Source organism: Melanostigma gelatinosum (genome assembly GCF_949748355.1).
Source record: "Melanostigma gelatinosum genome assembly, chromosome: 2".
NCBI lineage: Eukaryota > Metazoa > Chordata > Actinopteri > Perciformes > Zoarcidae > Melanostigma > Melanostigma gelatinosum.
The window spans coordinates 12,240,038-12,251,743 of NC_136635.1; the positions used below are offsets into that span (position 1 = coordinate 12,240,038).

The 11,706-nt window shown below is 41.2% G+C and overlaps 1 protein-coding gene across 1 annotated transcript in view; it reads left to right on the forward strand.

Moving 5' to 3' along the window:
* Positions 1 to 8,742, forward strand: part of mafa (MAF bZIP transcription factor a) — a 69,357-nt gene extending 60,615 nt beyond the window's left edge. Inside the window, exon 3 of the mRNA XM_079282502.1 lies at positions 8,498 to 8,742. The gene's annotated coding sequence lies outside the window, so the exon portion shown is untranslated. The remainder of the gene's footprint in view (positions 1 to 8,497) is intronic.
* The last annotated feature ends 2,964 nt before the right edge of the window (positions 8,743 to 11,706 follow it).

Consider the following 11,706-nt stretch of genomic DNA (forward strand, 5'->3'; position numbering starts at 1 on the left):
GGACAAAATGCCATTGAAATGAACTGTAAGACGTGTATATGGATTGGATGATTCCATGTGGCATCTTAGAGGATAGCACATACAACTGAAAGAGTTGCAAGCAACAGCAGTGTCACGCTTCTCTGTTCATTTGTTTCTTTACATTTCTGTTACCAACGCATGTGATTTTGAACAAAGAAAATCTTGCTTTAATAAACACATATTCGATTATTTGGGGTTTAAAAAAAAACAACTTTTCTTGGCCTTATAATGATGACACAATGAAGTGCTAAAATCATGTCTGCCAGCAGAGTGGAACAAATTCTTCTCTGGCCAGTGGAAAAAGAAAACCACGGTGATTCCACCTCTGCAGCACCGAGGGGAAAATCTACCTCTGAGTTCAAAACCTCGTGAAAATCTATAAAAAATAAAAAAAAGACAATACAGTTCCGTAGATGAAACGGAGATACAATTGGTTGTTTTTTCCTCTCACTGTTATTTTTACTCAACTGCCTTTACTTCCTTTTCGTCAATCCTCTACAACCCTCTCACTCTGTCTTGTCTTTTGATTTCAGTGCGGAGGGCAATCGTTACGTGAGCGATGGTACCCATCAGTGTAGTGCATGTGTTGTAAAACTGTCAGCCACTGACAGATTGACTGAGATGTTCCACCCTTCGATCACCAGGGTTAGAGGGAGAAAGATACAGAAAGAAAGACATGCAGAGAGAGGAAACAAAACGAGGCAAAACAGGTGCATTTAGGGAGTCATGTTTTATGTTGTTTTGTTCTGTGAACACTGATCAAATCTGGCATCAAACTCAAGAACAGTAAAACAAACATGGTTGGTTTTAAACTGAATGCGAAAGACCGATGTGTAGAGAATGAGTGTTCCCGTGTAATTTCCAACAGCTGTTGATTCAAAGGGAAAAACTTTATTTGGTCCAGATGGTCCCAGTCAGTGGCAGAATGAGAGAGCTGACTTCATTGGCTCCAGCCATGTGTTTTTCCTCCTGATAGAAATTAAAATGGTCGTTCGTTTGTCACCGCTCACTACACAGCGTAAAATGTAGCAATGAAACGTTCCTTGGCGATAATGCACCATAATTACTCAAACGCCTGTTCTTTATCTGCAGCAGAGGGAGGACAGAAGGAACATTTTCCTCAGATGAGATTTTAAAACACTTGCAAAAGTCGAAGCACACACTCAAAAGTAGTGTTCGCTTTGAGGCGGAGAAAGCCATAAGTCTGTCATCTTCTTTCTTGACACGACTGACAATCCTTTGTGTTGTGTGACCTTTTTACAGGAACAGTAGAGGAGAGTTTGAGCATGCTGTGGTGGCATGGTGTAGCAAGTATCAGGGTGTGATAAATGTATTTATTTTAGCAGTCTGATGGATATTGATCTCCTCAGCGACTCCTCCACATGCTAACATTATGGGACCCTGAAACGGAAGCGAGTGGGCGGCTCTCTACTACACATCTAGACATCTCACACCTCACAAATGAGGTGAAAAACACACTATTGCGGAGGTGTGGAAAGGTTAACAGTGGCCTCTGACTGCCAGTTCAACGTAAAATCTGTCATTTATCGGAAATATAGTAAAAGCATCTCAGCAGTCACCGTTACGGAGATGAAAGACCAAAGCATGACAGGAGTTGAGTCACGGGAGTCACGAAACTGACACAGAGCAGAAACTATATCCACATGCGTTTTTTTCAAGGCTGCGCTGCACATCCAAAGGCACACATGAGTAGGCTGGAGAGATACGGGCATGTAAAACTGAGGCTGTGACCTGTGGTTGTTTGACTCAAACATCGACTACAACATCCTCTTCCCTGTAGCGCCGCATCAACCGTGTGTGAGCGCAGCACAGTGAATCATGCGAGGAGATATTCTGCATGTTTGATTGTGAGTGGCCTAGACTCGGCCGCAGGCTGAGGCCAGTCATAAGGCTTCGTGAGAAATATCGCAGGCACTGGTTTTCAGCTCAGTTTCCCTTCTGTAGTTTTCCTCTAATCTTACCGTCTTTGTCAACTGAACCTTTCTGTGTCCAAACGTTGATGGATGATTCATTTAGATGTTCCTTATGCCTGCTGGAAATGTCTGCTGCAGAGGTCTATGGACCTTAGTAACTGTCTCTTTTCTTTTAAATTGCTAGGGCACAAATTAATAAAACGTGAAACAGGTAACTTCTGTTCACTTGTGTATTCATGATACTATGCAACTCTAGAAAGTTTTTTTTATTAAAAAGGTATTTACATTTAGGTTTTTACTTTTATCTGTGGAACAATTACGAAACTAATTAAAAAACAGAACAACAATTAAAAAAAACACAGCATAGGGTGATCATTTTCGAATGAATACGAAGCATCTGTGGACAAAATGTAACTGGAGAACAATGAAAAACGAATCGCCATTTTGGCAGATGAGATACAATGTAACCCTTGAAAAAAAAGACATCCTATAATTTACAAAGACATTTGATCGTATGTCCTTTTTAAATCTGAAGTGTTTTAACAGTATATTCATCTCCATAATTTAAAAACTAAACATCATCAACATCATCAAAACTAAAAAAAGGAGAAAAATGTGTTGTTTGAAGTATGTGCAGGTGTGAACTGTAACTAAACACACTTGTATGGAACTACATCAAACAATCTCAGTAGAGAATGAGCTCTGTTTGCACTCAAATAAAAGAATTAAACAAAACCAAAAAAAGGACGGAGAGAGAAAAACAGTCTCATTGGAGCAATTGTCACTTCACAGTGTTTGGCTGTGCTGTGACTGCTAAACGGCTGCAGATTGTGAAACACTAAATGAGTGCGGTGCTGCTCTCATTGCGGCTCTGTCTATAAACACAGGATCTGATTGGGTAATCGGCTTCTCAACAATGGTCTCTTCAACAGCAAATGTACCTCAGTGAACTGAAAAGCTTCAGAATAACCTCAAAATATCCGCAGAGATAAGATTAATGGGGGATGTACACAGCAGACATGCAGGTGTAGGGCGCTAAAGTCCTTCATAATAAGTCATTTCTGGAGTGATTGGTGATCATTTTGGGCTTGCACAGAGTAGGAATGTGTTTGATGAGAGTTTCTGCCACAACCCGCTGTACTTTAAGGGAAAAAGAGGGATGACTTACAGAAAGTCAGTCAGCAAGACTGCAGTGTTGCAGAGTCACACTTGACCCCACAGATCTGTGCAATCGATAAGATAAGGACGCGTTCACCTCATTCTATCACAACAATATGTGAATTCATGTATACATTTACTGTGTAAGTGAACTCCGAACAACAATAATGGTGATCTAGAAAAAGAAAGAAAAGAAAAACTATGTGGGGAAAAAGAGGGAAACATTGTTGTTTCTTTTCTTGCTCTGCACATTCGGATGTGTGTGCGCACGTGTGTGCACATGTGTGTGTGAGTATAGCTGAGATGAAGTCAGTGAGATAAATAGGATATGGGCTCTGGGCTCGAGCACGAGCATTTGCATCTCAGGAAGTGCGTCAGCCACACGGGACAGTCCCAAGACTAAGAGCCTTAGTGCTTTTATGCCCTATTTTAAACACACACACACCTACGCACACACACACACACACTCAGTATACAGACATGCCGTTGAGAAATATTAGCATTAATGAACCACCTCTATGAGGCACTGAATGCGGTGGTTAGAGAATGTATCGTCTCAATTCTATAACTGGTGAATACATTTCAAGGACAGTATACTGTTAAAACAACCGACCGTGTCGAAGCTACACATTTCTTTATTCTTTTATTTTCCCATTATGTTACTCTGTGTTATGTTATCCGTCTTCTTCTTCCAGTAATATTGCATTAGATTTCCAATACTCGTGGTGTGTTTTTCCATCTTTCACAGATCAAGACTTCATGGGCTTTTTAGATGGAAAATTATCAATACAACATGAAGCATCAGCGAAAAAGTAGTGACACATTGCCAACATGTTTTTGTTCCCGGTGCCAGCATCAATAATTCAGCCACTAGCTCATAACTTTATTTTCGATGCATAATTGAGGCCAACGCAATGTTTTCTTCGGCCATTTATATGGCGAGCAATTTTCAACAATAAGAGGAGCGGTCCAATAAGCTTTTAACATCTCTTTTCCATACTCCAGTAGATGGCTGGAAAGTATGGACAGTGCGGCCTGTTTTACTCTCTTTGTGCTCAGCAATGTGCGAGATAGGGCGCGCTGTCAGGTGTTTTCACTCCGCAGTCGCAGCTTCTGTAAGCATGAAAGTCTTAAAACGATTACTGCGGGAAAGCTGTGGTGAGCAAGTGAAAAGGTGTAGACTCCACATTTAAAAAGTGTGGTTTGGAAAGGAAGGGGGTCTGTAAGGGGTGAGGTTTCTGTACCTGCATTTGTGAATGTGCTTGTGAATATGTATGGATGTGTGTGTGTGTGTGTGTGTGTGCACTGCAGAATGCTACTTTGAAGAACCTATCCTCCTTCCAGTGACTCATTATATAACCTGATTACATTTCTCATTTTCTTTGTACTACTGCTGAATAAATATTGATTTACTATTTTAATTACATGTTAATCTCAAAACACATAGGTGCCAGGGTTATGACTCTCTCAAGCCATACTGCAAATTTCCTGTTTGCAAATATCTATTGAGGATGGCATCCTGAGAGGGCTATAAAAGTGAATAGCACTCATTAAACAGAGACTAGCTGTCTACAATATCTGCTCAAGTGTCAATATTAAGTACACAGGTCAACCTAACTACTAATCAATTATTTGTTGTCTTTCATTTGCATCAACAATAAAAGAAATTCTTCAAAAAAGGGGGGATGCATTCCATTCATCTTTTATGTCCATTTCTTTGTCATCTGAAAAGAACAAAATCTCGTTTTTGACAAGTTTGTATTCAAATGATGTTTCAATCGTTTTTTGACAGATTGGATAATCAGGCTAAAGACCTGTAACAGTGGCTATATGAATATAACGTCCTCACTATGGTGCTTTAAGAATAGGAGCCTCAATTCAGCCTGAATTATTCTCCAAAAAAACGAGTTAAAATGTTAAATGTTATGACTATTCTAATCTGCAATCTCAGGTTGACTTGAAATTGACAAAATGTTTCTTGGGATAAAACACATCTGAATTCATGATTATCAAATGAATTTAGATAACAACCATCTATGTTCTATAGCTGTGAAGTGCTTGCTGTCGCCATACATAATTATTTTCCAAACTGATTGCTTTGTGAAGCATAACTTACCAATACACCAGAGGGGGTTTCTCAGACTTCTAAGGAAATGGAGCCCAAGAGTGTTAAAATGGGGGCAAATAATGGAACAGATCATTGCGGCTATTTTCTTCTTTCTGCAAATTGCTTTACCTCCCATTCACATTGGAATATGTCATCATAAGTAATTTGACAGCAGCGTATTAAGGACGGATGATACACTTGGTGTTGAATCCGGTTATTGGCTACAATAGGTGAATGAAGAAAGTTATTTTTCTGTTCCGCACATATAGGGGTTTACATGTAATCTGTAGGAGAGAAAAAAAGTACCACGGGGAACCCTTAAAAATAACTATGACTAAAACCCGAAATGATCTTGGTGATCTCTTCATAGCAGGCCATCATGCCATGGAGGCCGGAAGGTTTTATTCCACCAACAGACTACCCTTTGTTTAAAGTTGTCATCATCAACCTTTGCCTCAATTACATTCATTCAAACCATGTTAAGTATGTAGTATGTTCACGCTATAAAATTGACAACAACTTTAAAAAGCCAGTGTGCACATACCATTGCTCAGTTTTTGAGTGTAGACAGGTGAAACAGCCCCTGTGACAGCTTGGAATAAATAAACAACAAATGTACGTTTTGAAATTGAAACTATCGAAAGAAGTATTTCTGTTTTTGTGTGTACTATCAGGGAACGCATGACATACAGTTTACTTTATTGAAATCGAATGTGATAGTCTCTGTTAATGAAAGCCTGCAGACTTTTGGACCATATTATAGTTGCTTGCTAAAAGGTTATACTTCAGCAATGAACCTTAATAGTTTAGTATGTACCCCCCCCCCCCTTCCTTTCAGCCTTGCTCCCTCCTTTTCTATTGCAACTGCTTTTTCACTCTCATTCGAACATTTCAAAACCTTCCATCACAAAGATATATTGACACTGAGAATGCATTAGGATGATTGGGAGGCTGAAACATAAAATAATTTTTATTTTTTTGCAGGGAAAAGCTGTGAGTGAGAAACAGTAAACAACATCATTTTAATCTCATCTGGGCTAAACAAAACGGACAATGGAGTGTGAAATATTTACTTTAGATAGGAGTGTGTGTTTGGGAATAATCCATGCGGCGTGCTGTGTTTGTATGGTTTGTTCCTGACATCAAGGTTGCTGGTTTAATTGAGCATATACTGGACCCAGGTCTGAGAGAGCAGGCAGAGGAGCATCGATAAACTATGAAATGGTTCCAATATGGCCAATCAATGAGGCTTTGTGAGCAGCTCCCTTGGGGCTTTGATTTTCCTTTCAAACAACAAACCAGGATCTCTGCTCTTCAAAGGCAAACTCCATCTTTGCTGTTATTGTTGTTGTTCCTTCCCCAATGTTTGAGTGATGTCACTGAGGTCGATGTTATCCATGTCCATAAAGGCTCTCCCACACTTGAATCACCCGGGAGACGGCTTCTGTTGGTCTCCGCAACGGTAACAACAACCAATAAAGGTCAATCTCCCATGGTAATGGCCAATTGGGTTTGTTCCCATTATTGGCTCTCTGATCCGTGGTCAACAGATGGAGAGCTGGCATCACTGACACAAGTTACACTCCAACCTTAAAGAGGCTCAGCTCTGTCTCCATGCGCTGTTGTGTGATTCCACTCGTTCTCCCCCTCAGCTTGTACTGGCCAGTACATCACTCCATCATGTGCAGCTCCTGTAGAAGGAGACCCGTCGCAGTAGCGTCACAGGAGCGCTGCCAGTGTGGGCTAACCGTCTAACCATTTCAGCTAATTGCCTCATTAATGATTCACCGGTGTTAGGCGGCTCTAGCACTTCGCTGTGGGGAGCAAATTGTTCTGATTGGTTTGCCTCTGTCAATTATTGATGAGGCAGTGAGCTGAAGTGCTAACACCTGGCTTTGGAGGTCCAAATGGCCCTGCATTCCCATCACATACTCAGTTATCACACACCCTGGGACCACATTCATTCTTGAAGGGCTGGAGCCTTGACTGTTGGTGTTCTCTGAGAGTGGATGTAGCATGCCCCGGGGCAATGGCTGTGATCTCAGTTGTTAGGATATTAGCTCATAGAACACAGCTCACTGCTGTGCAAAGGTGGACACAACACGGACATATAGCTTGCAGTGATTTGTGCTGAAAGTGGTGAGAGGCACACAGAGACAATGTCACATTAGAGGGGCCACTGAGAAAGGGTGTATGGATACAAGTGTGTGTGTGTGTGTGTGTGAGATGACACCACAAATAACAGTAATATTGGAAATAACCTGATAATAATTCAATTATATTTTTGTCTTTTATCAACACATTGCACACGTTGTCTCTAGCTCTATCCTTGCCTTTGGGAAAAATAAAATGATGTTGTGAATATAAAAATTAAACATCTTATGGCTAATAAATAACACCTTCTTTGGACGAAGTGAGTGTATACGACTGAGATAATAACTTCCGATTTTACAGGCCTGAGTGGAGCTGTAACGGTATGCAATGCGATGTCAATACTTGCTTTGTTTATGGTGATTTATAATGGGTGCAGGCTAGGCACCTTTACTGTAGGCTAATTTAATTGGATCTCTAGTAGATAGTAGCTGAATTCCACTATAGTATCTGTGTCTAATGGCCCACCCACAATGTGCGCCTTCTGGCTACATGAATCATCCTTACGCAGTGCACAAGCTGCCGAGGGGTCCCACCAAATGTTGTGTATTTCATGACACAAAAACAATCAAGAATTGTAATTTTGTGAATAAAATAGACAGAATAAAACAGAAAGATGTAGACATGGAGTCGACTCATCCACACTGAACTTACTCGTCTCTCCTTGGCCTTAATTAAAGCTGATTAAAGAGTCACCCCCCATGCTGACGCCACTGTCACTCTGAATCTCGGCCAAGTGGGCTTGCCATGTACACTCACAGGGTGGTCATTCTGCTTTTGTTTTTACACCGGCACAAGTCACAGCAGAGCCTACCCCACCCCCAAATACAGTTGCTGTGACTCACTGTTTGTCACCATAAAGTCTTGACTGGGGAACCGAGTTTAGACAAGAGTCCAGCTCACAATGTGGACTTTAGTCACTGCCTCATGGTGCACTTTATGTGTGTGTGTGTGTGTGTGTGTGTGTGTGTGTGTGTGTGTGTGTGTGTGTGTGTGTGTGTGTGTGCGTGGAAGCACTGCACTAAGGTGTAAAGTGGGAATTGTTGTCTGTGTCTTAATGACTTTTCTTTTCTTTTCTTGCCCAACCCCTCCTCTCTTCCCTCTGTATTTCTCTTTCTGTTAACAGAACCCAACGACAGAGCAGTGATGACATCAGAGCGGCTGACCAATCGTAGGAAGACACCTACAAAGCACAACATTCAAAACTGACTTCACTAAAAAACAAACAAGACAAGACCTGCTGAGATCCCTGGAAATCCCTGCAGTGGAATTCTTGAGAGCCTCTTACGCTCCCCTTTTCCTCCCTGAGATTTTACTTCCAGCTTTTTTCTACAAAACACCAAAAAGAAAAAAAAGGACAGACTCATACTCATGAGATGGTTGACAATGTCAGATAGATACATTTGAAGGACTATTTTCTCTTAGGTGGGAAGATGAGTGATGCATGCCTCTGTAAATAGATCATAATAAAACCCTATTCTTATTCCTAATATAGAAAAGTCGCTCTCACCAACTACATAAACCACCATGACTGTGGATAAAGTACTCATGGTTCAATATTTTCCATATGAAGTCAGTTTTCTTCTTACCTCATCAGAGACCATGCAATTATCATTTCCAATATAATTTCTCTACTCTTGGGAGTTATTTGGACTGTAAAAATTGTACTTGCTACTCTTCTTTACATAACGGCCTAGTCTTCCTCTTGATTATCCACAGTAGTACATGTAAATAGAGATAAATGAAGACAACAGCATGGAACAGACTATCGTGTTTATTTACCACTCCCTAGAACACAAATCTCAAAACATGGATATTTCAGACAACCTTTGTAAAAGTTGAACATACTTCTGATAGTTATAGTAAATATAGTCCCAGGTGTCTGAACACTTGTCCTGTGTATTTAAATAGATGCATAAAGGCATTAGCTGTAGGTAATGTTATTATTTGACTACCGTACAAGGATTTTAAGGCAGCAGTTCCTTTGGTATCATCAATCTGTTCCATCAGGAACAAACGGTCAAACTGAAGAGGAAAAGACCAAACCCACGAGTCTACCTGGGCACTGCTAAATATCATTTTTTTATATTCTATTCTATAATATTATTTACATTTTTCTTCCTATACCTACCTATTTATTCTCTTCCATTGCAATAATTGCCCTCTCCCTCCCCACGTGTGGATTGTAAATGGCTGTAGTGCAGCTGCTGTCAGCCTGAGAGCGCCAACCTTTTCTTAGCATTGTTTGAAACGGTGCTTCGATCCTGAGCCTACACAAAAGAACACCTCATTGATTGCAATGTAGCCATAAGGACCCTCCATCTTCTATGGACTACGAAGATAACCAAATGGACTGACGTATAATATGCCGCGCCAATGAAGGTACAACTTCATAGGGTACCCGGTCACTGGTGAAGACAGAAAACCTTTGCATGGACAACAGGGAAAATACCAGAGGTTGTTGAACACCTCATCACCAACATCGTGCATCCTCTACCTCTTAGCTTGTGCTGTGCATCTAGGGAACCATGACTTATCAGTGAGCCCTCTACTGTCCCCACAGTCCGTTTCTGCACTGCATGTCCTCAGAGCCTCATGGAAAGAGTACATTCTACCAATGGATGCCCATGGCAATGGGGGAATACAAAACAAACACTGGTTCACATTGACACAGACATACTCACACATACAAGCGCATGCATAGAGATGCACAATTATACACAGCGCCACTCCAATATGTTGCTGTATATATGTACAGTATTTCAACTATGTATAGTCTCGGATGCTGTACTTTGCATGTTGACTTGTAGATGGAAAGTGACCAATATTCATAGAAGAGGTTGCGCAGGTAGGCCTAGTCACTGGATTGACTCTCTAAGCCAATGCAAGGTCTTCGTCAGCTCAACATCTCCCTCTTTAATTTAAGAAAATGTATAGTTACATGACAGAAATTGTTTTACCGCCCTCCAATTGTGAAAGGTCCTCTTCAGCCAAACCGCAGTGCTGATAGGGTTTAAACTGTTTGAAGGGACACATCACCTCGCCTTTGATGTCAGACAGAACCTGGCCCGAGTGAGCGTGGGTAGGAGAAGAGAGGAGGGAAGGTAAACTGGGGCGCTCCAATTAAGTGGCAGCACACAAAGTGGCGTGGGGCAATCTGCCAGCAACTATCTATTCATCCTATGTCAAAGGATTCTATGCACTGCCAGAGAAGTCTGAGAGCAGAGCAGAGAAAGGAAGCAAGGCTCTGGAGAAAGGAAAGGAGAGGAAAATATACCAAAATGCAAGGTTGTAGTGAGCTTATGTTGAAGAATTCTCCTGGTCTTTTCACATCGAGAATATTCTTTTCTGACCGGCAGCCACCTTGGAGAGTTCAATCACCCCTTAACCTCTCACTATTACACCGTCGTGCGGCTCTCTGGGCTGCCATGACCTCACGTCCAGTCTGAGGTTAACTTTGTGTTAATGAGCATGGCCCTTAGCTCAACCAGATGCTCAGCCCTGTGGTTAAATACTTATACCCTTCTGTCCCAATGGTTCTTCAATGCCTCCCCACAACACCTGTACACTTTCACAGACACTCAGAAACTCATGGTAGACCATGATGAATCGGGAGAAATTAGATTAAAACGTTTCATAACAGGTGTTTCCTTTTTCACTAAAAACAATCAAATTGATAAAAATGCACCCTATATCAAGAAAAGTTGTGATTTCAGCAGAAAACAGCGGCTGTAGATCACTTCATTTGTATTCCCCCTTGTGCAGCCAATATGAATAAACAGTCTGAATTCAAATTCTGTCAGAGCACACTGGATCGCACGAGGGTATTTACAGTCAACATGTAAACAAACTTGAAATTAGGACTTATGACTTAGCAGTGATTATTTAAAGAAGATTTAAAATACAGGAAGGATGAAGACGTCACTCAAACATAAGACGTTACATGTGGTAGGAAACAAGACATTGAGCAAGTGCTGATCTTCTCTGAGCCTCAAGGCTTTCCACTTTCTCAGAAGTCAAACAAAGCTCCATTTCTGCGCAGCTGTAGGCAATGTGTGACAGGCTGATTTGTTTTTCTCTGCTTTTGAATGCAAGTATTGCGTTGTTCTGCGGTGATAATCACGACAGCATGGGTGCTTTTATCTGGCAATGACCCTGGCCGGGGTCAGCACAGCCACGTAAACATGCAGAGATGTACATATTCGGAGACACAATGTGTGAAAGTGCACACGAAAGCATAGAGGCACATCCTTGCTCTTTTTTCTCACACACACACACCATGCTAATCTAAACAGCAAGACTGTATGTAAACAGATCTTCGACATAATGGGATTG